Genomic DNA, 26710 nt, shown 5'->3' on the forward strand with positions numbered 1-26710 from the left:
ATAAATTGATGTGTTGACAGTAGGCACAAATGATTGTCTGTAGCTTGATCGATCTATCTATCATTCAATCGTTTGTTTTATAATTTTTTTGTTGTTCATTCTATCTATCATTCCTTCTATCTATCTGTATATCGTTCGATCGATCGTTAATTCTAGCTATCGATCCGTTCTTTCGTTTGTTCATTCATTTGGTCTATCTTTCTTCCATTCTGTTGTTTGTTTTATCGTACGTTCTATCGTTTGATCATTATGTCGTTCGTTCATTGTCTATCGTTAGTTTGTTCTATCATTTGTTTGTTCTATCATTCGTTCTGTCTACCGTTTGTTCATTATATCATATGTTCATTCGTTTTGTCTATCATTTGTTCTTTCTATCGTACGTTTTGTCTATCATTTGTTGGCTCTGTCATTCGTTCATTCGTTCTTTCTATCATTTGTTCGATCTATCGTTTGTTCATTCTGTCGTTCGTTCTGTTGTTCGTTCGATCGTCCGTTCTATCATTTATTCCTTCTATAGTTCATATGTTAGTTTTATCATTCATTCTATCTATCTATATATATCGTTTGTTCTATTGTTCATTTGTTCTATCTATCTTAAAGCATGATCAGTTTTTTGTGGGAATCTAACCCATGACTTTGGCCTTGGTTGTGCCATGCTCTTTCATTTGAGTTAAAGGTTTTCAGGTTTATTCCTTTCTTCGTTAACACAGCAGAGGGAATGTGAGACTCCCATGTGCATAGAAGATACTGTAATAGTGACATGTTATATTTTCTGCTGTGGGATTTGAGCGGAGGGTGCAGGCATCATAATTGCTCCTTTTATCTTAGCAAAAGTGTTACTCGGTGAAAAAGGAGCATAATGAATCCGCTAATTGTGGTGATGAATGTAATTAGTGAGTCTTGGGCTAATTGTAGTCGAGTCAAAATGTTAATGAAGATTGAAGACTGCAGCTGTAGAAAATGAGCCGTTACTGTAGCTCGCAACTTGTTGTAATACCTCGGCTCATTCATACTGATCAATGGCAGTGATCCGTTTGGTCTTTCATCTCCAGTTGCCTGTAAAATGTCTCAACACGCTCGGCCAGAGGATGAAAGCACTATGGGAAATGATCATATACCATCCTGCCCCCCTTTACTGCTTGAAAGTCTGCATTCTGGTTACTTGTTTCCTCTGCTAGTTGACATGGATGGGTTACGTTTCAAACTAGGGATGGCCCGATACCATTTTTTTTTCAAACCGATATGAGTACGAGTATTTACATTTGTGTACTTGCCGATACCGAGTACCGATACCGATATTTCTACCGCAAAAGTAATAGGCTCCCAGAAAAGAAGACGACTATTTTAGAACACAGGTTAGAAGACTGTTTTAATTTCTTCTCTGCTTTTTTTAACAAGTCTAAAAATAAATAAAAATTAGTAAAATAATAAATGTATTAACACACAAACCACTGTTAATTTAACATAAAAGCAAGCAGGCTACTGCGTGCATGGTCTGGCATGACTGAATGCGCGCAAAGTGTGCTCCCTTAATAAATCCTAAAAGCTGACAGTTCATCGCGATCTCACACATCTCTGTTATTATCAATGAAGCTGACTGCACAATCAATCTTTCATAATATCCACACTTTGTTTGTTATAATTATAGGATTTGCCAGCATACAGAATTCAGCACTGAACAAAAAAGTCCGTTTTGAGCGGTGAGGGGAGTCTATCTTAAATGCTTCTGATTGGCCATTGCGTTCAAGAAATCAACACATATGTCTGTGATTGGCTACATCGCTCAACGATTTACAGTTTTGTTCACTCAAGCACAATTGCAATTATGTCCATCTGTCCATCCATCCATGTATTTGTTAATTAACATATAGAAACCTTAAAACCTTTTTAAGAAAAAACTTACATTCCTTAAGTTTGAATTGCTAATTGAATACATCCCATTTTTTAGGTCAGTTACAATTTAATTTTAATTTAATGACATTCCAGCCATTCACATTGCTGCAAATTATTATGGTGCTTACAAAGAGCAATTACTAGCTGATCCGATCATTTTGAGTGGACTTGAACAAGAATTGGTTTTATATTTTATTTTTGTTTTATTTTTTCCTGGACTGACTGACACACTCACTCTCTCTCACTCACTCACTCACTCACTCACTCACTCACTCACTCACTCACTCACTCACTCACTCACTCACTCACTCACTCACTCACTCACTCACTCACTCACTCACTCACTCACTCACTCACTCACTCACTCACTCACTCACTCACTCACTCACTCACTCACTCACTCACTCACTCACTCACTCACTCACTCTCACTCACTCACTCACTCACTCACTCACTCACTCACTCACTCACTCACTCACTCACTCTCCCTCCCTCACTCACTCACTCACTCACTCACTCACTCACTCACTCACTCACTCACTCACTCACTCACTCACTCTCCCTCACTCACTCACTCACTCACTCACTCACTCACTCACTCACTCACTCACTCACTCACTCACTCACTCACTCACTCACTCACTCACTCACTCACTCACTCACCCTCCCTCCCTCACTCACTCTCTCTCTTGAGTAGGTACTTATTTTGAATAAGTAATTACTTTATGACCGTTAAAAAAGTATCTTCTATAGTATGAATGTGTGTTGTATTTATGTAATCTGGACGTACTACATTCGCCATGTTGTCACTATCATGTGACCTACCAGTGTCAGTTGCGTCATTTCACTGCCATTCATAAATCCTCTCCCGTGGCCTTATGGGATAGTAAAGTGTCCATCATATGCTCACTTCAGAATCTCGCTGAAAGTAGTTGGTCATCCGGGTGCTTTTTGCCTACTCTTTTATAAGTACTTTGAATTCGGACTTACTTCTTTTGTCACATACTGTTTTTCACCTACTATATATTAGGGAAGTATGTGATTTCGGGTGCAGCTTCAAATTTGTGCATCCTCGTTTCCTTTCCTCGCGTCTCAGCTCCTCCCCTTGTAGGATGCGAGGGAAGGCTGCAAGGATAAAAAAATTAGGACAGAAGAATCGATTGAAAGTTTTTTTTATACATTGGAACCACAATACTTGTTCACTTGGGCGTCACTTCACAGTGTCATCAGCAGCGCTCAAAGGATCTACCCTTAGAGTTTGGTTATTTAAGAAATTCATAATAAATAATAATAAATCAAGTTACCCTGTTGAAATATGTGAGACCTGTGGTTTATATAAACTGCAAAGAAGTATAAATGAAAATTAGTGTGGCCGATGTGAAGGGGGAGGAGAATTTATATGTGCGTCACGTTTAGTTGATAAAACTCTTCCGCAAAGGATACACCTGTATATCCTCGCTTATGACTCCTCGGGAAGCCTCCTCACTCCTCCATCCTCGCCTTCTCGTGGGGCCATTAGAGAATTGAGATGTCCTTCAAGATGGCACAGCTCGATCGGTTTCCGGGTCATAGGATGGAGGACGGAGGAGCAAGGAAACGAGAAGGGATATTGAGAAGCACCCAGTCACTCCTCAGACTCACTCACTCACTCACTCACTCACTCACTCACTCACTCACTCACTCACTCACTCACTCACTCACTCACTCACTCCTTACTTAAGTAGTAAGTTACTATATTTTTGCATGTCCTTAAATTCGAATCGTAATTTCACAGATGGGACTCTTAAAGAACAATTTCAAATAGTTTTAAAATGTATATAATTCGTATTTTATTATTTTAATTGAACTAATTTCCCTTTTCCAGGCCTACATTGATTGATTTGTTTACTTATTTACTGGTCTGTTTAGGTATTTTAGTTATTTAATATTTTTATTTACTTTGAAAAAAACATTTAGGATTTTAGGATAAGTTCTGTTGATGAAAATCATTTGTGCGACCTTCTGATGACTCCCAAAATCGTACTATTAGCCCCAACAGATGGCATGTGTCCGGCTCTCCATGCATCTCAGCCGACATCAGCAGGCGCCTAGAAACGATTAGCCATGTGATACATGCTATAAAACATGAGGGAGTGAAATCAGACTGAGGACTAGTGGATCAACTAGTGAGCGTGTTACTAGGTCACTCTGTGTCGTGTCATGGAGGTTTTCCCCAGCTGTTCGAGGTTGATGGCCGCTGTAAGAGAATATCACCTCGTAACTAGAGGATCCAGCAGCAGTGATATCAATTTGTGCCCTTTAAATAATTGATGGGAACATCGTGCTGCGATGTGCCGAGCGGATGGCCACGGTTTTGTATAAGTCATTTGACCTGCGGATTTGACAGTTTTGCGTGCTGTGAAAATGGATTGCAATCATCCAGAATTTTTCGTAAAGCTTCACAGATTTGGTATTGTCATCGTATAACATATTGCATGTGTTTCCTAAACAATAGCAAGTAATTGCATTCTATTCTCTGCCTGTGATTACAATATAAACAGACAAAGTAGATGGTGGAGCTCAGTGGAAATACAATTTTCTCTTATTGCATGTACGATGCTATCTCAAGTGGTACTGAAAAGCAATTTGCTTACAGTAAGGAAACTGTAGGTTAATTTAAAGTGGATGCCCTGCTGTTTGTGCATGAGAGGGAATGAATGGTAATCGTGTGTATTTACACTGACACAAACGTTTTCCGGTGGACCGTTTCTTTAGTGACAGGCAGCTCCTGCTGGCGACTACAGCCACACAAATGTAGCTTTGTGTGAATACTTTTCGAAGTTAAATTGTCATTTTTATTTCCAGGTTTCGACTTTTCCAAATGACTCTAACTGTTAGCATTACTTAAGTAAATGCTGATCAGCCTGAAGGGTTTCTGCAACCCGATGAAATCAAATAGAGTTTTTGTGGCTTTTAGTTTGTATCTGTTAGCTTTGACGTCATCTATATGCTAGTGTAGATAAATGCATTTTGAGTCCTTATTAGAGGTCTGCTACCCGACCCGAGCCCGACGGGTCCCGAAAAATGTGCGGGTTTCGGGTCGGGTTCGGGTTAATGTTTAATGAACAGCCTCAGGTTCGGGTCGGGTTCGGGTTTAACTAAGAAAAACTAAATAGGCTATATATAGTTTGCGTGCCGTGTGCTTTGCCTGCTTGCTGTGGTGACCGGCACGCGAGAGAGAGAAAGTAGGCTACATACGTGCGCAGATGTGCAATATCTGCATACACACAGGCTCTCTCTCTCAAATATAATGATAATGATATATATATATATATATATATATATATATATATATATATATATATATATATATATATATAAATATAATTTTTATAAATTATTTGTTTTATTTTATCATATCATTTATATCATAAAACTGTTTTGCGCATGTGCTACCGCTCTCGCGCGCTATTTCAGTCACAATACAGACAGACAGCAGACGTGAAAAAATGGTATTTGCTGTGAGAAACAGAATGGACCTCGGGGTCGGGTCGGGTTCGGGCTTAATATGTAAATGTAATTGTCGGGTCGGGTCGGGTCGGGTTAAATGATCGCGGGTACGGGCCGGGTTCGGGCTTCAGTTTAAAGCCCGTGCAGACCTCTGGTCCTTATTGATGACTTGCACTACACAGTTTTTTGTCCAATTATGGTTGCTATAATGAGATTTTCCCTCCTTAAATTTTGCTTCCTTATACCACCTGCGTTCAGATTTTGTTTCATGGCTGTGTCATTACTAAAGCCTATGAGAAATTGAAAACAACATCTCCAGCAAAATTACCTCTTTGATATATTCTATGCCCAAAATTCCTGTTTTAGTAGGAAATGTAAACACCTGTAATATAAGTAACACATTTATTGCTAATGAAGTAAAAAATTAATCTTTTTTATGGAAATAAAGAATGGCTTTATTTTTTATGTTTTAAAAATATATGTAAAGTCAAAAATACGAAAAAGGTGTGCACAATCCTCAAACCCAAACAGGGCTCAGCTGCAGGACAAAGGAGACAACCTAAAGGAAAAAAAAAACAAATGCAATGTCCGCACACTTATATCACTGCTCCAGAAAAGTATTTATTGCAACGTTTCGACCATCAGGTCTTCGTCAGACACAAACTTAGTGAACTAAGGTACAACTCTTTATAGCCAACAGGTGATAACATTAATTAAGTGCACGCTCAAACACGTGTACAAGTTTCCCACAAAAAAGCGTTTGAAAGCAGGCGTCTATCATCGGATCCCATATGTATACGCTGATAGACGGATCCGCTGATAGACGCATGCTTTCAAACGCTCCCGTGTGTATCTGTGTAAGTGCTCGATTAAGACAACGTTTTTGAAGTGTTGATCATTGTAGCCAATCACAGACATATATGTTGAGCGCGTGAACGCAATAGCCAATCAGAGACATATGTTGAGCGCGTGAACGCAATGGCCAATCACAGACATATATCTTGAGCGCGTGAACGCAATGGCCAATCAGAGACATATGTTGAGCGCGTGAACGCAATGGCCAATCAGAGACATATGTTGAGCGCGTGAACGCAATGGCCAATCACAGACATATATCTTGAGCGCGTGAACGCAATGGCCAATCAGAGACATATGTTGAGCGCGTGAACGCAATGGCCAATCAGAGACATATGTTGAGCGCGTGAAAGCAATGGCCTATCACAGACATATATCTTGAGCGCGTGAACGCAATGGCCAATCAGAGACATATGTTGAGCGCGTGAAAGCAATGGCCAATCAGAGACATATATCTTGAGCGCGTGAACGCAATGGCCAATCAGAGACATATGTTGAGCGCGTGAATGCAATGGCCAATCAGAGACATATGTTGAGCGCGTGAACGCAATGGCCAATCAGAGACATATATGTTAAGCGTGTGAACACAATGGCCAATCAGAGACATATGTTGAGCGCGTGAAAGCAATGGCCAATCACAGACATATATCTTGAGCGCGTGAACGCAATGGCCAATCAGAGACATATGTTGAGCGCGTGAAAGCAATGGCCAATCAGAGACATATATCTTGAGCGCGTGAACGCAATGGCCAATCAGAGACATATGTTGAGCGCGTGAATGCAATGGCCAATCAGAGACATATATGTTGAGCGCGTGAACGCAATGGCCAATCAGAGACATATGTTGAGCGCGTGAATGCAATGGCCAATCAGAGACATATGTTGAGCGCGTGAACGCAATGGCCAATCAGAGACATATATGTTGAGCGTGTGAACACAATGGCCAATCAGAGACATAAATGTTGAGCGCGTGAATGCAATGGCCAATCGGAGACATATATGTTGAGCGCGTGAAAGCAATGGCCAATCAGAGACTATATGTTGAGCTGGTGAACGCAATGGCCAATCAAAAACATATATGTTGAGCGCGTGAACGCAATGGCCAATCAGAGACTATATGTTGAGCGTGTGAATGCAATGGCCAATCAGAGACATATATGATGAGCGCGTGAAAGCAATGGCCAATCAGAGACTATATGTTGAGCGCGTGAATGCAATGGCCAATCAAAGACATATATGTTGAGCGCATGAAAGCAATGGCCAATCAGAGACTATATGTTGAGCATGTGAATGCAATGGCCAATCAGAGACTATATGTTCAGCGCGTTAAAGCAATATAAAAAAAAAAAAAAAAAAAAAAAAAAATTCAGTACCGAAGTCGGTACTTTTGACAACTCCACTGCTGTCTTTGCTGACAACGTCTTGAGCGTGGTTCTCTAAATCAAACTTAATGCCCTTACATGAGATGATGGCTAAAGCCTTGCATTGCGGAATAGCAAGTGTTATGCATGTTTTTCCTTTCCTTTCCCCTCTCTGTTGTGCCATATCTTCTAATCTCTCTGTGTGCGGACAAGGTAATGCAAGGTCACCCTCCTCCTCCTCTGTAAGTCTCCTCACGCCTTTGCAAAGTCTGCGAATACGCAGGCAGAACAGCGATTCGCTTTTCCGAGACCACATGTCATGAGGATGTCTTAACACTCAGTGCCGCCCAACTGGGCTATGTGGTCATGAGCCAGATCTTTGTTTGACCTCAAGATAAATTCAGTATACTACTAACAATCCTTTTTCACCAAGGCTTTGACAGTATATAAAGCGGTGTATTTGTTTTAGCACGGAGGTTGCTAATAATGGTCGCCCTGTGGACCATTCCGTATGTGCATTGCTGTGTGTGTCCTGTCAAAGGCGGACAGTAGGAGAATGAGACGTACCAGCGGGATGTGGACCAGTTGGCAGCGCTTTTCATTGGCTAGCTGTGTCAGATTAGGCTGCACACATGCCGGTGACCTCTCGACGGGCACCTGTAGGGTGAGGTTATTGACCTTGCAGACTCCTGATGCGCGTTCACCCCTCTGTATTTGGACAGTGTCTCAAATATCTTCAGGCCTTCCTCCACTGCAGTGTAAAACTGAAAGAACTGTGGCAGCGTCTCTAAGATGCTTAAAGAAACCTTCCTGCAAAAACTATGTGCAAGTGTACCTGGACAAAAGCTGTTAAACACAAAGGGTGGTCACAACAAATATTGATTTGATTTAGTTTATAGAAGTTATTTGATAAATACAATTTATTTCTGACATTATTTTTGAAAGCATCCTTACTTTACAGCATTTTTACACAAATTTTCACAGTACTGTAGCTTTGTTGGTAGGTTTCTCCAAGCGTCTTGGAGAGTACTGCACAGTACTGTATATATTTAAACACACACACGCACACACACACACACACACACAGAGAGAGAGAGAGAATTATTTATTTATATTGAATGGGATTAAAAAATCTCAGTGGTTCTATCAGTGAAGTATCTTATAATGGAAATGATGCATTAAACAGGAAACTGCTTGTGTGTTTGCCGGCTTTATCTTCATTGTTTCAACACCTACTTTGGTGGAGATGACATTGTCTGAGACCTTCTCTATTTATATCCGTGTTGGAATACCCCAAGCACGTTCAGTTTTTCCGGGCATCTATTTTTTATGGTGTAAGAGGCACACGTGTGTCTGGTGTTTATGTCTCTGTCCTTCATAAAAAAAAAAAAAAAAAATATATATATATATATATACACTCACCTAAAGGATTATTAGGAACACCATACTAATACTGTGTTTGATCCCCTTTCGCCTTCAGAACTGCCTTAATTCTACGTGTCATTGATTCAACAAGGTGCTGAAAGCATTCTTTAGAAATGTTGGCCCATATTGATAGGATAGCATCTTGCAGTTGATGGAGATTTGTGGGATGCACATCCAGGGCACGAAGCTCCCGTTCCACCACATCCCAAAGATGCTCTATTGGGTTGAGATCTGGTGACTGTGGGGGCCATTTTAGTACAGTGAACTCATTGTCATGTTCAAGAAACCAATTTGAAATGATTCGAGCTTTGTGACATGGTGCATTATCCTGCTGGAAGTAGCCATCAGAGGATGGGTACATGGTGGCCATAAAGGGATGGACATGGTCAGAAACAATGCTCAGGCCAGCCTGCACAGTGGTAACAAGGCATGATGGATCCATGTTCTCATTCTGTTTGCGCCAAATTCTGACTCTACCATCTGAATGTCTCAACAGAAATCGAGACTCATCAGACCAGGCAACATTTTTCCAGTCTTCAACTGTCCAATTTTGGTGAGCTCTTGCAAATTGTAGCCTCTTTTTCCTATTTGTAGTGGAGATGAGTGGTACCCGGTGGGATCTTCTGCTGTTGTAGCCCATCCGCCTCAAGGTAGTGCGTGTTGTGGCTTCACAAATGCTTTGCTGCATACCTCGGTTGTAACGAGTGGTTATTTCAGTCAAAGTTGCTCTTCTATCAGCTTGAATCAGTCGGCCCATTCTCCTCTGACCTCTAGCATCAACAAGGCATTTTCGCCCACAGGACTGCCGCATACTGGATGTTTTTCCCTTTTCACACCATTCTTTGTAAAGCCTAGAAATGGTTGTGCGTGAAAATCCCAGTAACTAAGCAGATTGTGAAATACTCAGACCGGCCCGTCTGGCACCAACAGCCATGCCACGCTCAAAATTGCTTAAATCACCTTTCTTTCCCATTCTGACATTCAGTTTGGAGTTCAGGAGATTGTCTTGATCAGGACCACACCCCTAAATGCATTGAAGCAACTGCCATGTGATTGGTTGATTAGATAATTGCATTAATGAGAAATTAAACAGGTGTTCCTAATAATCCTTTAGGTGAGTGTATAATATATTTGCTTTCGAAATACATACAGGTGTGATACGTTTGTTAGCACTTTTGTGTGTTAGCATAATGTTCATTTACAGGTCAATAAAACACTGAAACAAACTCGACCAGGCCGTATGGAGATTTGAAGAGTTGACGGCACTCTCACTGCTGGGAGTTTACTACTAGATTTATGCCCTTCACAGGTAGGCTGGCTTCAGTTAACTATTTGTGGTCTAACATTGCGGAACCCGGTGCAGTGACCTTGTCGTACGGCGCTATTATCTGAGCAATAGATCTGAGTGTGTAATATTAACCTATGGCAGCAGCCTGTGGAAGAGGCAGACAGAGACAAACGTCCTCACCCAAAGGAAAAGAATTGCTTGAGTCTCCGATGAGGAGAAACGGAGGGAAAAAGAGGGAAGAGCGGCGAGAGAGGGAGGATGGATGGCCGCGACTGGGGACAGATGTGCCGAGTGATGATTTATCTGACTGTCTCAGCCTGTTCCCAGGGTGCCTCGGTGTAGCAGGAGCCACGCTTGCATGGGATAAACACATTAAGCGGCCAGTTAATTAAAGGGGCCGCACGGGCGACCCGAGACCTTGAGGATTTGATTCTGCTGGTTACGGACTAGATACAGTATGCAATCAGGATGTGTGTGTGTAGGATGGTGTGGTGAAATGAACTCTCTCTGTGATACTGTAGACAGGTAATGTAGGTCAAAGCATCTCGCCTGAATGAGAAGGAAACTTGTTCAATGGCTGTGATCTGTGGGACTTTCTTTGTTTGTGAAACACAACAAGAGAAATTTTGAGGCACGCACTCTATCAATCTTTTCAATATAATGATAATGAATGGCAAATGTCAAAAATGAAAGGATGCACTATGAAAGGATTGTCAAACAAGTGACGCGTAGTCTGAAGCCAAATGATAACATTATGTGAGGAGCAAACAGAAATTCAATTCAACAATAACATTCCCTAAGCTGTAGCTCTCTGCCATTGTTTGTTGGCTGTGTTTTAATGAGGCCAAAATGTCCAACCTAACATTTTGTGTTTTAAGACAACAAGAAAAGGGTAAGATATTCAGAGACGACTTGCCTGAACGTCTCAAATATTTTCTATGCCTTCAGAAGACTTTTAGTTTAGTCATATGAACTACTTTTATGATTATTTCAATGGTGCTTTTTGTAGCAATGCATGAAATATTGAAGTATTGGCTGATATTCGTCAGCCAATTGGCTGAGTTCTCAACCAGATGTTGTTTCAACCAAATGTTATTTCTACATTAAGTTAGTTCAGGCAAGAATTAAAATATAAATAGTAAATTCTATATTAGTACTCAATTCAAGCTGAAATTAAAGCTTGAGCTTATAAGCAGTGTTGGGTAAGTTACTCTAGAAAAGTCATTACTAGCTATAATTACATCTTCAACCATGTAATTACTAGTTACTTTCTCCAAAACGTATCGATATCAACCTCGATCAGTTGAACAATACAAGGATAGATGTGAAACTGCTCTTTTAATTCTTTTAAATAAACAATATCTAATTGCCTAAACTATTCCTGAACCGGTTAAAGTGTTTAAAGACAGAAGGTTACATTTCATTTTATCATTAGATATTACATTTTGATACTATTGTTTTATATAGAATTATTCTATAGTCTATACGGTATTTAATGCAATTACATCAGAAGTAACCGTAATTAAATTACAGAAAAATTAAGAGTAATATCCTACTTTACTTTTTCAAGGGAAAAATAATTAAATTACTGCAATTATTTAGTAATGAGTTACACCCAACACTGCTTATACTGTACGTATATTTTATTTGGAATTGTTTATGTTTATAATGATTCTTTGAGTAAACATTAAAGTTATAACTGCTCAACTTTCTAATGCTGGTGTTCCCATCATGCACCGGGGCATGAACAATTAATAAGGTTGCATTTTTCACCGTTTTCCTGTTGCATTAACACTGTTTTTTATTGTTACTTTTGTTGTTAGGTTTACTTGCTGTTTTGTGATATCATCAGTTCAATGTAATGACCCATTCATACTCAAAAACTATCCATTAATTGTTTCCATTATTGTGTGTTGTGTACCATTGAGGTTTCTGTGTCCGGTTGGGTAGATATGTTGTCTTATAGATTATACAACATTCAGAGTGGTACATCATTTTGCTGGTTGAAAGTGTAACAATCTACTGTATTGTTCCCTTCAATGTTTCCAAGTAAAGCATAGACTTTAAAACTAAAAGCATGGCTTAATTCAGTGCTACATTGTTTGAGTAAGATTTGCAAACATGGTGAGTAAATTGATTTTTACTCCATTAATATTAACTATATTGGTACTATTGTAAGTAGTATATTCTAAAAACAATTCCTTTTGTGTTCCATTAGGGAAAAAGTAATATGGGTTTGGAACAACCCAATGGTTAGCTATCTCTTCAAAACACTAAGCCAGAATGAAATGAGGCGCCGCTAAGTAGAACAACAATTTAAAGAGCAGCAATTTTTACGCTTCTCCTGTCACGCACATTTGCTGACTGATGTTTGTGTACAGTGAAGTTAATTGGCTAGATGACAGCAAATTGCCTGATTAGCATTTAGTCTTCTGTCATTGAGCATTTGGACCGTCTTTGATTACAGACTACAATAACAGTTGTCACGCTCGCCTGCTGTGTGACTCCACTGCCTGACCTTGTTTGTTCAAGTCCCCCGAAGGCTTGGAATCCGGGTCCGAGCGCTTCTGTGGCACCAAGCTTCGGTCTGCAGGGTCAGTCCAGTTGCTGTCCGGTAGGGTCAAGGGGTAGAACGATGTGAACTCATTATGGTTTCCAGTGACGACATGGTGTTTTAAGACTTTTGTAGACACGTGTGGCGTCTAGGCGTACACAGTGTTGGGCTGGTGATGTCCAATCAGGCGCTCTGGTTCTCCATTGACCCCTCTCGCAGAAGGCAGGATTGGTGTTATTTGCGTAGCCCTTTCCTTGAACTATCTGTGAGGTCAATGAAGTTAACATTTCAATGTGGTGACATTATTTTTATTAGGTTTTAAAGTAGCCAACAAAGTCATTCTTTCATGTCATTGTACTAGTGAAGGTAACACTTACTATAGAAGAAAGTTTGCTAGTTCTCCTCCCCCCTGCACATGCTTCACTGGTCCAATGCCAGTTTACATTAGTACATTTGTGCTTACGCCACTGACTGGCGTGAGACGTTTCCCAGATGGTGTGTGTGCTCTACTTTAATCTACTCTGCCCATCCGCTCACTAAAGACCTGGAATACAATACATCCGGAGCTTTGAGAAAATCTCTAGTAATTTGAACTGAATCTGGATTCATAAAGTGTGGACTTTTAAATGCACAGTGGGCTTTGCTGTGTCACTCATCACAGATCTGCCTGTGAAGTCTCTAAGAGCCACGACTGATCATGACCTGCTTTAAGATGGGAAAGTGTTTAAGACTCTCACGTTCGTGGACGCACACACAATTATCTATACACGTTTATTTGACTGTTATGCCACCACTGCAGTGTGAATGCATTTAGACATGCTCTTGCTCAAATTTTGGTGTCAGTATTTTATTTTATTATATTTTTATTTCATGTTACGAAAGATTTCTATTTTTTTTTTAAAGCTGTTCTTTTGAACTAAGAATCCTGGTAAAAAAAATGTATCACAGTTTTGAGAAAAAAATACTAAGCAGCACAAGTTTTCAAGATAGATAATAATAAGAAATGTATATTGAGAAGCAAATCAGCATATTAGAATGATGAAGGATCTGAAGGATCATGTGACACTGAAGACTGGAGAAATGATGCTGAAAATTCAGCTAAAAAATGTATATGTGTGTGTCTTTGTGTTTGTTTGTATGTGTGTACGTGTTATACTGTATACTTGTACGTTTGGAGATGCCCAAGTGAAGGTTTTGTCATATCAACATCAGCAAACCGACACAAACATCAGACATAGTTTAAGGAGGGAAATTGGACTCAACACTAAATATAACATCCATTATGTTTCATATCAGAAAAAAGTGATGTTTAATGACATTAGCATGAGTTATTAACACTGATGAGCTCTTAATTGAGATACTAATATCCCTTTTAAAAGTAGCATTAGGACTCAATCTGGGTATGAGCAAACAGTATTAAGTTGCCATATTTTGAAACGAGTTTATTTGAGGTATTTTGCCATTATCATAAGAAAAATGGCTTACTTTCTTTTTTTTGTTATGCGTACTGACTCATGGAGCACACAGAAAAGGCTCACCCATGATGGCCTGTTCTCCACACCTATTTACCGTTTTTATATTTTCGTTGTGTTTTTCCTTCTACCCCTCAGCCGTCCAGTCAAAGCATTAAATCATCAGCACTTTACGCTCAGGTAAAGCTTGTACACAACATCTTTCTCATGTACCTCGAATTCTACACACATGTTCTTTTCGTTTCCTTGCCACAATGTGCTTCGTTCACAATCACTTTTCCCAGAACCCATTCATGGAACCAGATCGCCACCAAGTGGCCAACGGCGGAACGGTTTTCCCGTTTCGTCTTGAAGTGATCTGTGTAGAATGGATCAGAGGGTGACAAAATCATCCATATTGAGCCTGAAGACGTCAAACAAAGCATAGAGTGAAATGTTGGAGCTCCATTTTGGCCAGAGCGATCTGATTCTCTGCTCTTGAATGTCAGGCATCTCTGTATGCACGTGGTGATAGTTAGATGTTTGGAGGGTTGAATAGATACATTGTGTGCCACTCAGAACAGGGTGAACGTTAAGCTGCGTTTGAGAGTCTGCCAAGCAGCTGTCAGCTTTAGCGCTAACTATCTCTCTCTCCCTCTCTCCCTTTCTCCCTTATACCCCCAGTAAACAACTGGAACAAATCCTGTTTTATTGAGGTTTTCATTGTGCCAGTACTGTGGGTGAGCACTGCGCAGTCTTGATTTGCTAGGTTTTTAGACCTTAAGAGTTTATATTGTTATTTTGCTTAAGATTTATTGCGTCAAAATATAGTACTTTTAGTTAGATACTGTTTTTCACCGTCTGACCTTAGAATCAAACAGCCTTTTTTTGTTGCTGTTCCTTTAAGATTTGTGTTTGTGTGTGTGTAAATGACCCCTGTTGTGATTGTGAACTACGCTGGTACTTGAAGGTTAGCCAATTGTTCATCAGAGCGGTCTGAGTCGCTGAATATTGAGTAGGAATTAATGTTAATGCGTTCGTGATCTTGATATCAACCATAATGATGTCTAATTTTTAAAATATTTATTCATTTGTATCGTGGCTCTGTTCCTGAGTGAGCTGCCTTGTTTTCTACTGCATACATAAGCTTCATCCTAAATGATTTTGGTTAAAATATCTAATTTTAGTAGAGTTAGCATGTTGCTAGGTTAGCGAATTTAGGGTAAAATATTCTATTTTAATTTGGTTGAACTATTTTTATCCCCATTTCTTGGTATTGAGTGATATTTGTCACAGTAATAGAGCGCAACTGTGCTCACCCACTTTTTCAGCAGGCTTTCCGAAAGTATTTTTTTCCTATTTATTTTTCCCCATAGGGATTTAAAAAATAAATCTTTGTGAAAGAGTTTTAGGCCATGAACCAAACCAACCAGTTACACGGTAAATCACAACATTACAGACTTTGATTTGAAGCAAAGAAGCATTTGAAAATCTACAAAAAGACTAAAATACAAGACTGTGTGCACTGATGGGCATTGCGAGAAAGAACTACAATCCCATGGACCATTGTAAATGACAATAATAGTTATATAGAATATAGAAACTATCTATTTTAAGTTTATTGCAGTGTATACATATGCACAAACATTTAAAGGGATAGTTCACCCCAAAATTAAAATGTTTGTCATTTACTCACTTCCATGTTGTTCCAAACCTGTATAAATTGCTTTCTTCTGTTGAACACAAAATATATTTTCAAGAATGTTGGTGACCAGAGAGTGGACGGCAGCCATTGACTCCCCCCCTTGCCCCCCTTAAAGGTGAACTAAGTAACTTTTTTACCTTAACCGAACAGCTTTGGAGTCATTGTAATGTTTATATTATTGATTTCGTGTTGAATGGTGGTCGTCTCGCACCCCCCTGGTGCCTGTGAGCCGCAAAACCACCCTTGCAACTTTGGGCTGGCGGGACGCCGCCCTCAGTGTTAGGAAGTATCGTGTGATATCAGGTCTCGCGAGGTAACGAATTGCTTTACGGCAAAACAGATCTGATAAAATTCTGATAAAAAAAGCATCAAACAGAAATAACCCGGCGCCGTATACATGTGGTGTTCGAGGCGCACATACAATACAGACTGCCGACAGTTAAACAGAGCGCGCAGCTCTTAAAGGGGCCATACCTTATTTCCACTCGTTACAGCGTCCATCCTACTGAACAGGTACCGGTGTACAGGGGGAGGGGATCCGGCCGTGAGTGCGAGCCATCTCTGCGTGAGTGCTATTCACGACAGTATAAGTGCTCCACAGCGACTCTAGGGGTCGCTGTTTGACAAAAACGGAATTCCTACTTAGTGCTGCTTTAAGTGACAGTGACACTAATATTTGATTGAGTTCAGTTCTTGCTCTGCAGTAAATCACTGAGACATTTCAAGTTTTGCTGATGATATTTCCTATTCTTTTGTTTTCTGCCTGTGGTAACTATGAGTGAAACGTCACTTCATCATTGTGTATCAGACATTGTGAATGACGTATGACGTCCCGGGTCACTAAAGACCCGAGGTATGCGTTTAAGGGTTAAGTAGTTTGAGAGTGTAGGCAGACTGACTTGATCAGTTGTGGTGCTTCACTAAAGAGTTATTTCGGCGCAATCTGCTTGTTTTGATTCTCTGGCGGAGATTTCTTTGCAGAATCATGGGTATTGTAGTTTTTCATCTGGAATTCTATTAAACATGATTATTTAAAAGAATAAGTTAAAATAATGCAGACTGATGGCTTCAACAAAACAGGATGCTGCGTTACTAGTCTTTGAAAGTTTGAATGCTAAACATGTCTTTTTGTGGTTCATGAACTTAAGCAGTACTGTTATCATCATCATGCCTTGAGCAAGTCACTTCTCAGGTTGCTTCAGGGCGACCTAACCTGCCATTTGCTTTAGTGTCTGCTAAAACACTGTATTGGACATAACAAGATCTTATTTGACTAATTCATCAGTTCAGAACACATCCAAAGAGCTACAGAACTAAATCATCTGCAGTCCTTGTCAGAAATCGTACTAGCCCAAAGGTGTGCTCAAAGCGCAGCTCACATGATCTCTGGGTAGAAAACATCTGTAGAAGGGGAGGGAAAGGCAACATTTCAGAATTAATCTTAATTACTGAATGAATTAGCTATGTTTGTCTGCTGTTGAGGTAACTGCAAGTGTTTGGCGATTATGAGTGTTGAGATGGGAAAGGTTAGCGTCTTGTTATCCTGGTTTGACCGAGAGGCTGATCAAAGGTGTGTGTTGGGAATGTCTCGCTCTTACCAGTTTTTCATCAGTCAGAGGCCAGACATCAGTCACATCAGTTCCAGATAGGGAGGGTGCCATGGCAACTGCTGGGATGCTGAGATTATTCTTTATTCTTTGCTTATGTATGTGTATGTCCATATCAAGTACATTATTGCCAGTTATATAAGGGAATTTGCATGTGTGGATGTGTGCCGATGTGTGATTTTCTATACCTCAAAATATGCTCTAGAATCCTATTGAAAATTCTATTCTGATTTGTAGTCGAGCCTAATAGGAATTTTCTTTCAGGTTTCCAAACGAGATTTATTTAAAAGCTTATTTCCTAACATTGCTGTTAAGAATGTGAATTTAAAGAACATCTTTCAGTGGTTTTACATCTGCAGCAGCTCCCTGAGCAATTTTGTTTCACTGTCCCGTGGCGTCTTGTTCCAATACCAGTAGGGTTCTTATAATGATTACACTATATCCAATAAGACTGTAGGAATCAAATAATAAGGATAAAATCTTGTAGGAGTTTTCATTTTATCCAGTAGGATTTTATTTAATTCCTACATGATTTTGCTTGATTCTGTTAATATTGGTTCCAAAATATGGTATCAAGTAGGAATGCTGTACACATTCGTCCAATTGTTTTTTGACTTGAGACATCCTAATTTTTATGTGAATAACTATAATACTGTATATATATATATATATATATATATGAAGAGTTCAGATGCAAAAGCCTCAAAGTGCCATCTTAAAAATTTCTTCTAGAATGATCATTTTTATCAAGCTTGTATATTTAAGTTCAGTAATTTCACTTAAATGACAATTAATAGGTAATTTTCATTGCAATTTAAGTGAAATTACTGAACTTAAATATACAAGCTTGATAAAAATGATCATTCTAGAAGAAAATTTCAGATGGCACTAAGAGGCTTTTGCATCTGAACTCTTCATAGATAGATAGATGGATACATATAGATTATAGGCTGCATTTATTTGATCAACAATATAGAAAACCAGTAATGTTGTGAAATATTAAATATATTCATATATATTTCTATTTTTCTATTTTAATATATTTAAAATATCATTTATAACGGTGATGGCAAAGCTGAATTTATTTTTTCCTAGTTTTGTGTTTGTTTTTTAGTTTATTATTTTTTATATGAAGCTAATATCAGTGTGTAACTGATTTTTCTTATGGTTACTGTGGTAATTTTTTTCTCAGCAATTATTCTCTAGGTTGTTGTCTTTCCAATTTTATTTATTTGTTTGTTTGTTTGTTTACCACATATGTGTATATCTCTATAAACTAGGACTGGGCATTGACACAAATTTCATGGCTCAATTCGATTTCGATTCACAAGCTTTTGATTGTCGAATCAATTTGATTCGATATCAAATATCAGGTGCCGCACATGGTCAATTTCCTCAAGAAACATACATTTTTATTTCATTATAACAACGTTAGTCCGAAAGTTAATATAAAGCTATAAACTATACAGGGAACCCAGTTGGTACATCAATATGATATTAAAGGTTAAAATCAACTAATTTGAGGCTACTTACATAATTACACGTTTTTATAATAACGTTCTAATTATGTAATTCAAAATGTAATGTTTTTCTAAAAATTTAAACATTTAAATGGTGGCTGTCATAAAAAAACCTAAAAATGTATTCAAACACAATACATATTGAAGTAAAAATACAATGAATATGCAATATAGTTTATATTTTTATCAAAATGCGCCTAATGGCTTTTGAGGTGAATATAACATTACTTGACATTGTTCGAAACCTGACAACAGCATAGACTGAAACATTCTTGGGATTTAAAGGCATAGTTCACTGTCATCATTTACTCACCATCATGTCGTTTCAAACCCGTAAGACTTTCGTTCATCTTCAGAACTCAAAGTATATGTGAATAAAATCCTAAATTCAATCTGTTCACCATATAAATTGAGCAGTTTAGTCCAAATTTTCTGAAGATACATGTTCAATTCATATTGACTAGTTTAATTCTCTCTTTATGAACATTTTGAAGCGTTAAAGTGGTAGCTGTCTATGGAGGGACAGAAAGCTCTCAGATTTAATCAAAAATATCTTAATTTGTGTTCCGAAGATGAACGAAAGTCTTACGGGTTTGGAACGACATGAGGGTGAGTAATTACTGACAGAATTAGCATTTTTGGGTGTACTATCCCTTTAAGAATCAATTTCAGTTCTTCAAAATGAGATCTATTTTTTTTTTTTTTTTTTTTTACCCAGCCCTAATATAAACTGTTGTGTGGGTCTGACTATCTGTCTGTGGCCATGATGGTTGAGTGTGAATCACCAGCACACACACAACCACTTGTGTGGCTCCCGGATGACTCACGGTGACACCAGTGGTGGAGCACAGGATCAATTGGCAAAAGAGACTTCATTTTATCAGATATCACTAGAGGAGCAACCTGTAACCATGGAGACAAGACACTGGCTGGTGGCTGTCATGTCCTGTAGCGTGTGTTTCACGGGGGTTTCGCATTGCATTTGAGCAGTGCAACAACATCTGTGTACATATACAAAAGCATCCACAAAATATTGTGGGTAACTGTAATGAGTGATAAGAGCTAAATTGCATGAGGATTGTTGTTCTGCAGATTTTTAATTACACCAATTACAGAGAAGCCACTTTCTTTGATTTCCTGTAGATTCTGAGTGGAAAAAGAAAGAAAATATAGGCTATTACTGGTAGATCTGGAGCTCTGTTCCAAAACTCAGTGAGCTCCCTACCTAGACAGCATTTTAAGGCATCATATGTGTGGTCAAGAAGGCTGAAGGTAGAAAATGCAACGTTATGCTGGCATCCATCATATTCATTCGTCAATTTTTTAAAAAGAAGTTCAAATAAAAATTGAAATGTCCTTCATATTGTTTGTCTTTAATCTCAACAGCAAAATGTCTTGAGGAATGCATGTAAGTGAAAGAGACTTCCTTTCCAAACATTCCAACAGCTTATGGGAAATATATATATATATATATGTGTGTAGAGGATTAGATTCTTTAATGACAGACATTACAGGCTCTCTCTGGCTTATCATCTGACCTCTTCTTTGTAGGAGTGTGTGTGTTCACAGCAGATTACTGGAGCTTTTGAAATGCTAGATGTGCCTTTATGTCCGTCATTCCCTCCTCCTCACCCCCATGCGTCACTTTAACACATATTCTGTAATCCACGGCACCTGACCCAGGCGGGGTCTCAGTGAGACTGTTGACATCTCAGATCAGGATTAGAGCGCTGCTTTAAAGATTACCCAGGTTGATGTTTGTTTGCTTTGCTCCTGGCGAGACAGAAGTGGGTTAGACGTAAGCAACCCATCTCATTTTAGTGTAGTCCGTCCTGCGGGTACGCTGGCATTCTCCAGGCCCGACTGTGTGGGGCACGGTTCAAATGAAAGATTAAAGCATATGGTAAAACCTTTCAGATAAGGCTTTGCAAACGTCTGTCCTGAGTATGGGGATATCTCATGCTTGGTTTTATTAACGGTTCTGTAATGTCTGAATTCCTTCACTGAATACTGAATACTCTGCTGAATAGAGATTTGATCTTCAGTACCGCAGCAACAGAAATCACATTTTAGCTAAGTTGTGAGCTTGAAATCTGAATTGAATTTGACGTGACAGACCGGGGCCATTACAATACTACAAACAGACAATAGCCCCTTTCACACAGCAATCCCAGTAAATTTCTGTAAAATGACCAGAATTTGAAGCAACTACCACTTTGACGCTTCAAAAAGTTCATAAAGAGATCGTAAATCTAATCCATATGAATTGGGCGTTTTAGTCCAAATTTTCTGAAGAGACTTGATCGCTTTATATGATGAACCGCTTTAATTTAGGCTGTTATTCACATATAAACATTGATCAGGAAACATAAACAACCGAAGCTCAACCGAACCTGCACCAAACCTTCTTGACGGGCAAGAAAAAAACCTCATGATCCTCAAGAATGACCCTCATTGGTTCTTGCAGAAGCTCAAACGTGTTGCGTAACACGAGAATGAACCTCATTGGTTTTTGCGGAAGCTCAAACGTGCTGCGTAACACGAGAATGAACCTCATTGGTTCTTGCAGAAGCTCAAACGTGCTGCGTAACACGAGAATGAACCTCATTGGTTTTTGCGGAAGCTCAAACGTGCTGCGTAACTCGAGAATGAACCTCATTGGTTGTTGCGGGAGCTCAAACGTGCTGCGTAACACGAGAATGAACCTCATTGGTTGTTGCGGGAGCTCAAACGTGCTGCGTAACACGAGAATGAACCTCATTGGTTTTTGCGGAAGCTAAAACGTGCTGCGTAACACGAGAATGAACCTCATTGGTTGTTGCGGGAGCTCAAACGTGCTGCGTAACACGAGAATGAACCTCATTGGTTGTTGCAGAAGCTCAAACGTGCTGCGTAACACGAGAATGAACCTCATTGGTTTTTGCGGAAGCTCAAACGTGCTGCGTAACACAAGAATGAACCTCATTGGTTGTTGCGGGAGCTCAAACGTGCTGCGTAACACAAGAATGAACCTCATTGGTTGTTGCGGGAGCTCAAACGTGCTGCGTAACTCGAGAATGAACCTCATTGGTTGTTGCGGGAGCTAAAACGTGCTGCGTAACACGAGAATGAACCTCATTGGTTGTTGCGGGAGCTCAAACGTGCTGCGTAACACAAGAATGAACCTCATTGGTTTTTGCGGAAGCTCAAACGTGCTGCGTAACACAAGAATGAACCTCATTGGTTGTTGCGGGAGCTCAAACGTGCTGCGTAACTCGAGAATGAACCTCATTGGTTGTTGCGGGAGCTAAAATGTGCTGCGTAACACGAGAATGAACCTCATTGGTTGTTGCGGGAGCTCAAACGTGCCAGTAATTTACCAGAAAAGACTGTACAGTATGTGTTAAAGGGCCTAATGTCTTTCTTCACACAATGAGACCAGTGGAGTCCAAATCCTGAAAAAATGACTCTTATGAGCTGGTTGTTCTTAATAAATCAGTTAAACTTAGGCCTTCAATGAACTGGCCTACAATGACTCGCTCACTCACTGAATAGTGTGGAACAGTTCTTGAAATAGGCTACTCATTGAACCTCTTTCATGTTCAATTCGAACTGCACACTGCTTTTTTTATGTTGTGCTCAATTCTTGTAAGTATGTTTAGTTACAGAATACACACTACAGTTCAAAACATTGGGGTCAATAAGATTTATTATGTTGTTTAAAAAAAAAAAAAGTAAAAATACCGTAATATTGTGAAATATTATTATAATTTAAAATAACTGTTTTCTTTTTTAATATTTTGAAAAGAGAATTTATACCTGTGATGGCAAAGCTGTATTTTCAGCAGTCATTCAGTCTTCTGTGTCACATGATCCTTTAGAAATCATTCTAATATGCTGATTTGGTTTATCCAATTATTTGATTTTATTAAAAAGTGCAAACGATCAGCATTTATTTGAAATAAAAATCTTTTGTAACATTATACATATCTTTAGTGTCTCTTTTAGTCAATTTAATGCATCCTTGCATTAATTTCTTTAATGAAAAAATCTTACTGACCCCAAACTTTTGAACGGTAGTGTAGTTAATATTGTGGAATCAGAACCAGAGTAGTTCCATTTGACCTCATATAATTCCCATTGCTTCTAGTCAGTATGATAAATAAATGTGACTCTTTGTATACATATAAATATTGTTGAGAATATGTGTGATGCTCGTGTGAACGGATATTTTCATAGGATTACAGAGTTTGGGGTTGTGTACTTTCAGACTCTGCAATTGGATGAGTTCATTTGAGTTGGAAATCTGTGCATGTAAACAATCATTAATCAGTCATTCTTTTTCCCTTTCTCTCATACATGCATTACACACACATACACGCACACGCACGCACGCGCACACACACACACCTCCCACAGCTGTTGCTCCCTAATGTATGTCTGTGACCTAAACTTGGCCCTCACAAGAACTTACAATAATCAATGTTGTGAAATGTATAGGCCGCTCTGGGTTGCATAGCAACAGGGTGAGAGGAAAACGAGGCTGTGTGTGAGTGATCTGAGGTCTGTGTGAAAGGTTGAAGTGTCACACAATTGATCCCTTTTTTTTTTGACATGTAGAGATGCCCTTGTCTGAACAGGTCATCCCACAGCTATAAGCACTTTATTTTATGTACTGTGAAATAGAAATATTATTTGACCCGGTCTGACAATTAATTTTTTTAATTTGAATCTTATTTACTTGTCAGTACGCTTGTTGCCTTTGTCGGTGTTACCGGTGTTACACAGTGTTGGACCGTACACAGATTACATTACTTGCTCGCCCCGGCACTGCCCCATTGTCTTTTTGATTTTTCTACACAGATTAAAACCAGTTTGTTTAGTTGGACAATGGACACTACAATTATAAACTGAAATACAGCACGAGCTGCAGAGTTGCAGCACAGTGATTTGTTACACTTAATTATGATTTGTTACACTTATATAGCGCTTTTCTAAGCACTTAAAGCGCTTTACAGAAGGGGGGGAATCTCCTCAACAACCACCAATGTGCTGCATCCACCTGGATGATGCGACGGAAAGCCATAGTGCGCCAGAACGCCCACCATACACCGGCTTACTGGTGGAGAGGAGACAGAGTGTTGAAGCCAATCAGTGTGGAGATGATTAGGAGGCCATGATGATGGACAGGGGCCACTGGGAAAGTTTTGGCCAGGATATCGGGATACACCCCTACTCTTTTGAAGGACATCCTGGGATTTTTAATGACCACAGAGAGTCAGGACCTCAGTTTAACGTCTCATCACTATACTGGGGCGTTAGGACCCACACAGACCACAGGGTGAGCACCTCCTGCTGACCTCACTAACACCTCTATTAGCACCTAGTTTTCCCAGGAGGTTTCCCTTCCAGGTACTGACCAAGCTCAACCCTGCTTAGCTTCAGTGGGCAACCAGTCTTGGCCTACAGGGTGATATGGCTGCTGATAAAAGTGATTTTAATACCTGACATATTGATATCAGCTCTCTGATGCCTGCAAATTAGGCCTATACACAGAGTACACGTGATCGCAAATTCGAGCGTGAAAAGCGAGCGCTTTCAAAAGCGATTTCTATACCCCATTTACTGTACTAGCTGTGTGTCGCAAGTATATTTACTGGTGTGAAAATTTCCTCACTGTGACATACTTAGTTGTCAGTTTATTAAGATAATCAGCTTAAGTTTTATCTCTTAGGCATTTCTCATAACCTCATAATCAAAGTCTTCATTCAACAGCTTAAACATAAATGCATCCATTCTTAAAGGGGTGGTATAATTCTCTCTTCACAAGATGTAAAATAAGTCTTTGATGTCTCCAGAGTGTGTATGTGAAGTTTTAGCTCAAAATACCCAACAGATATTTTTATATAGCATGTTAAAATTGTCCCTTTTTGAGGGTGTGCAAAAATGCACCGTTTTTGTGTCTGTCCCTTTAAATGCAAATGAGCTGCTGCTCCCGGCACAGAGGGCGGAGCTTCAACAGCTTGTGTCCTCACACAGACATGCACTGAACATTTCAAAAACTTTTAGCCTTTTATGTTCAAACTGGAGTCAGACAAAGATGGAGAGACTCAAGAAGTGACAACTAACCATTCAGAAATGTTGTCTACATGTTGATGAATTTATGTAGCTTATGTGTAGTTATCTTCTTGTCATTGATTAGCATATTCTGTCATGATAATCTATAAATCACGTTCCCGGGGGTGGGGTTTATGTACATTTTCGGGTTAGTGATGTCACTAACCCAAGAGGAAGCTCGTGTAGTCCCTACCAGCCGTTTGTTGTCTGGTCTTTAAAAAAGCAATTTCGGGTGGTTCACCCCAAAATGAAAATGTTGTCATTTACTCAACCTCATGTTGTTCGAAACCTGTATGAGTTTGAACACAAAAGAAGATATTTTGAAGAATGTGGCTAACCATCAACTGTCTGGTTACCAATATTCTTTAAAATATATTATTTTGTGTTCAACAAAAGAAAGAAACTCATACAGTTTTGGAACAACTTGAGGGTGAGTAAATGATGACAGCATTTTTTGGGCGAACTATCCCTTTAAGAATAGTCTGCATCTATATGTTCTTTTGCCCATTGTAACCATGTTCTTCTTTGCCAGTGTCAGATGTGGCTTCTCTTTGAAACTCTATGTAAAGGCCAGCACCTCAGAGTCTGCTCTTCACTTCACAGATGAAGCTGGTGTTTGGTTTGTTCAGTGAAGTTTCTAGCTGAGCACCAGCGAGGCATCTGTTTCTCAAACTAGACACTCTGATGTACTTGTCCTCATGTTGTGGTGCATCTGGGCCGTCCATGTCTCTTTCTGTCCTGGTTAGATCCAGTTTGCTTTCTTTCTTTCTTTTTAGACAGTAGTGTGCATGCCCTACATCTCTCAGAAAAAACCAACAACGACAGGGGGATGCGTTTCTGGATAAATGTGTTTGTGTTTAGCCAGGATTTTACTTGAAAGTATAAAGGTACTTGCAAGTGTATTCAAAGCTTTAGCAACTGAAGGCTTCACACTTGAAGTACCACAACTGTGCAACTGAGCACCAAATCAGCACATTCAAATGATTTCTTAAAGATCATGTAACGGGTGTTGGCTGAAAATTGTATTGAGCCAATGAACAACTAGAAAAAAACCCAGACCTGTGGTTTGCGAGGCACTCTCAATTAATGTAATCTACAACTTTTGCTTTGCATGTAACACCCCCCCCCCCCCACACACACACACACACACACATTTCTATAATGCATGAGGCGGATCTCATGACCACCAAGATATTAGTATTCACATAAGAGCAATATTTTAGGAAAAAAAAGAGAAGATAATTAGAAAATACATCATTCATCATCTGTTTGGCATATTTTTTTCATATAGCTTTTGTTGTCTTGTGTTTTTCAGAAAGCACAGGCTGAAACGTGAACAAACCGTTCATTGAACTGTTGTGCAGAATCTGCATCGTGTTAACATATCATTACTGCTGATAACACCCAGACTGATTTTCACTGAACAGCATAATCAGATGATGGATATAAACTTTCAAAGCCATGAG

General features: G+C 39.4%; 1 protein-coding gene across 1 annotated transcript in view; it reads left to right on the plus strand.

Moving 5' to 3' along the window:
• LOC130075360 (collagen alpha-1(XIX) chain-like) overlaps positions 1 to 26710 on the plus strand; it is a gene marked incomplete at its 5' end in the record, with an annotated part of 161021 nt that overhangs the window by 60097 nt on the left and 74214 nt on the right. The gene's annotated exons all lie outside the window — the stretch shown is intronic.

The sequence above is a fragment of the Rhinichthys klamathensis genome, unplaced genomic scaffold (genome assembly GCF_029890125.1).
Source record: "Rhinichthys klamathensis goyatoka isolate OS25496 unplaced genomic scaffold, OSU_Roscu_1.1 h1tg000576l_1, whole genome shotgun sequence".
NCBI classification, from domain to species: Eukaryota; Metazoa; Chordata; class Actinopteri; order Cypriniformes; family Leuciscidae; genus Rhinichthys; species Rhinichthys klamathensis.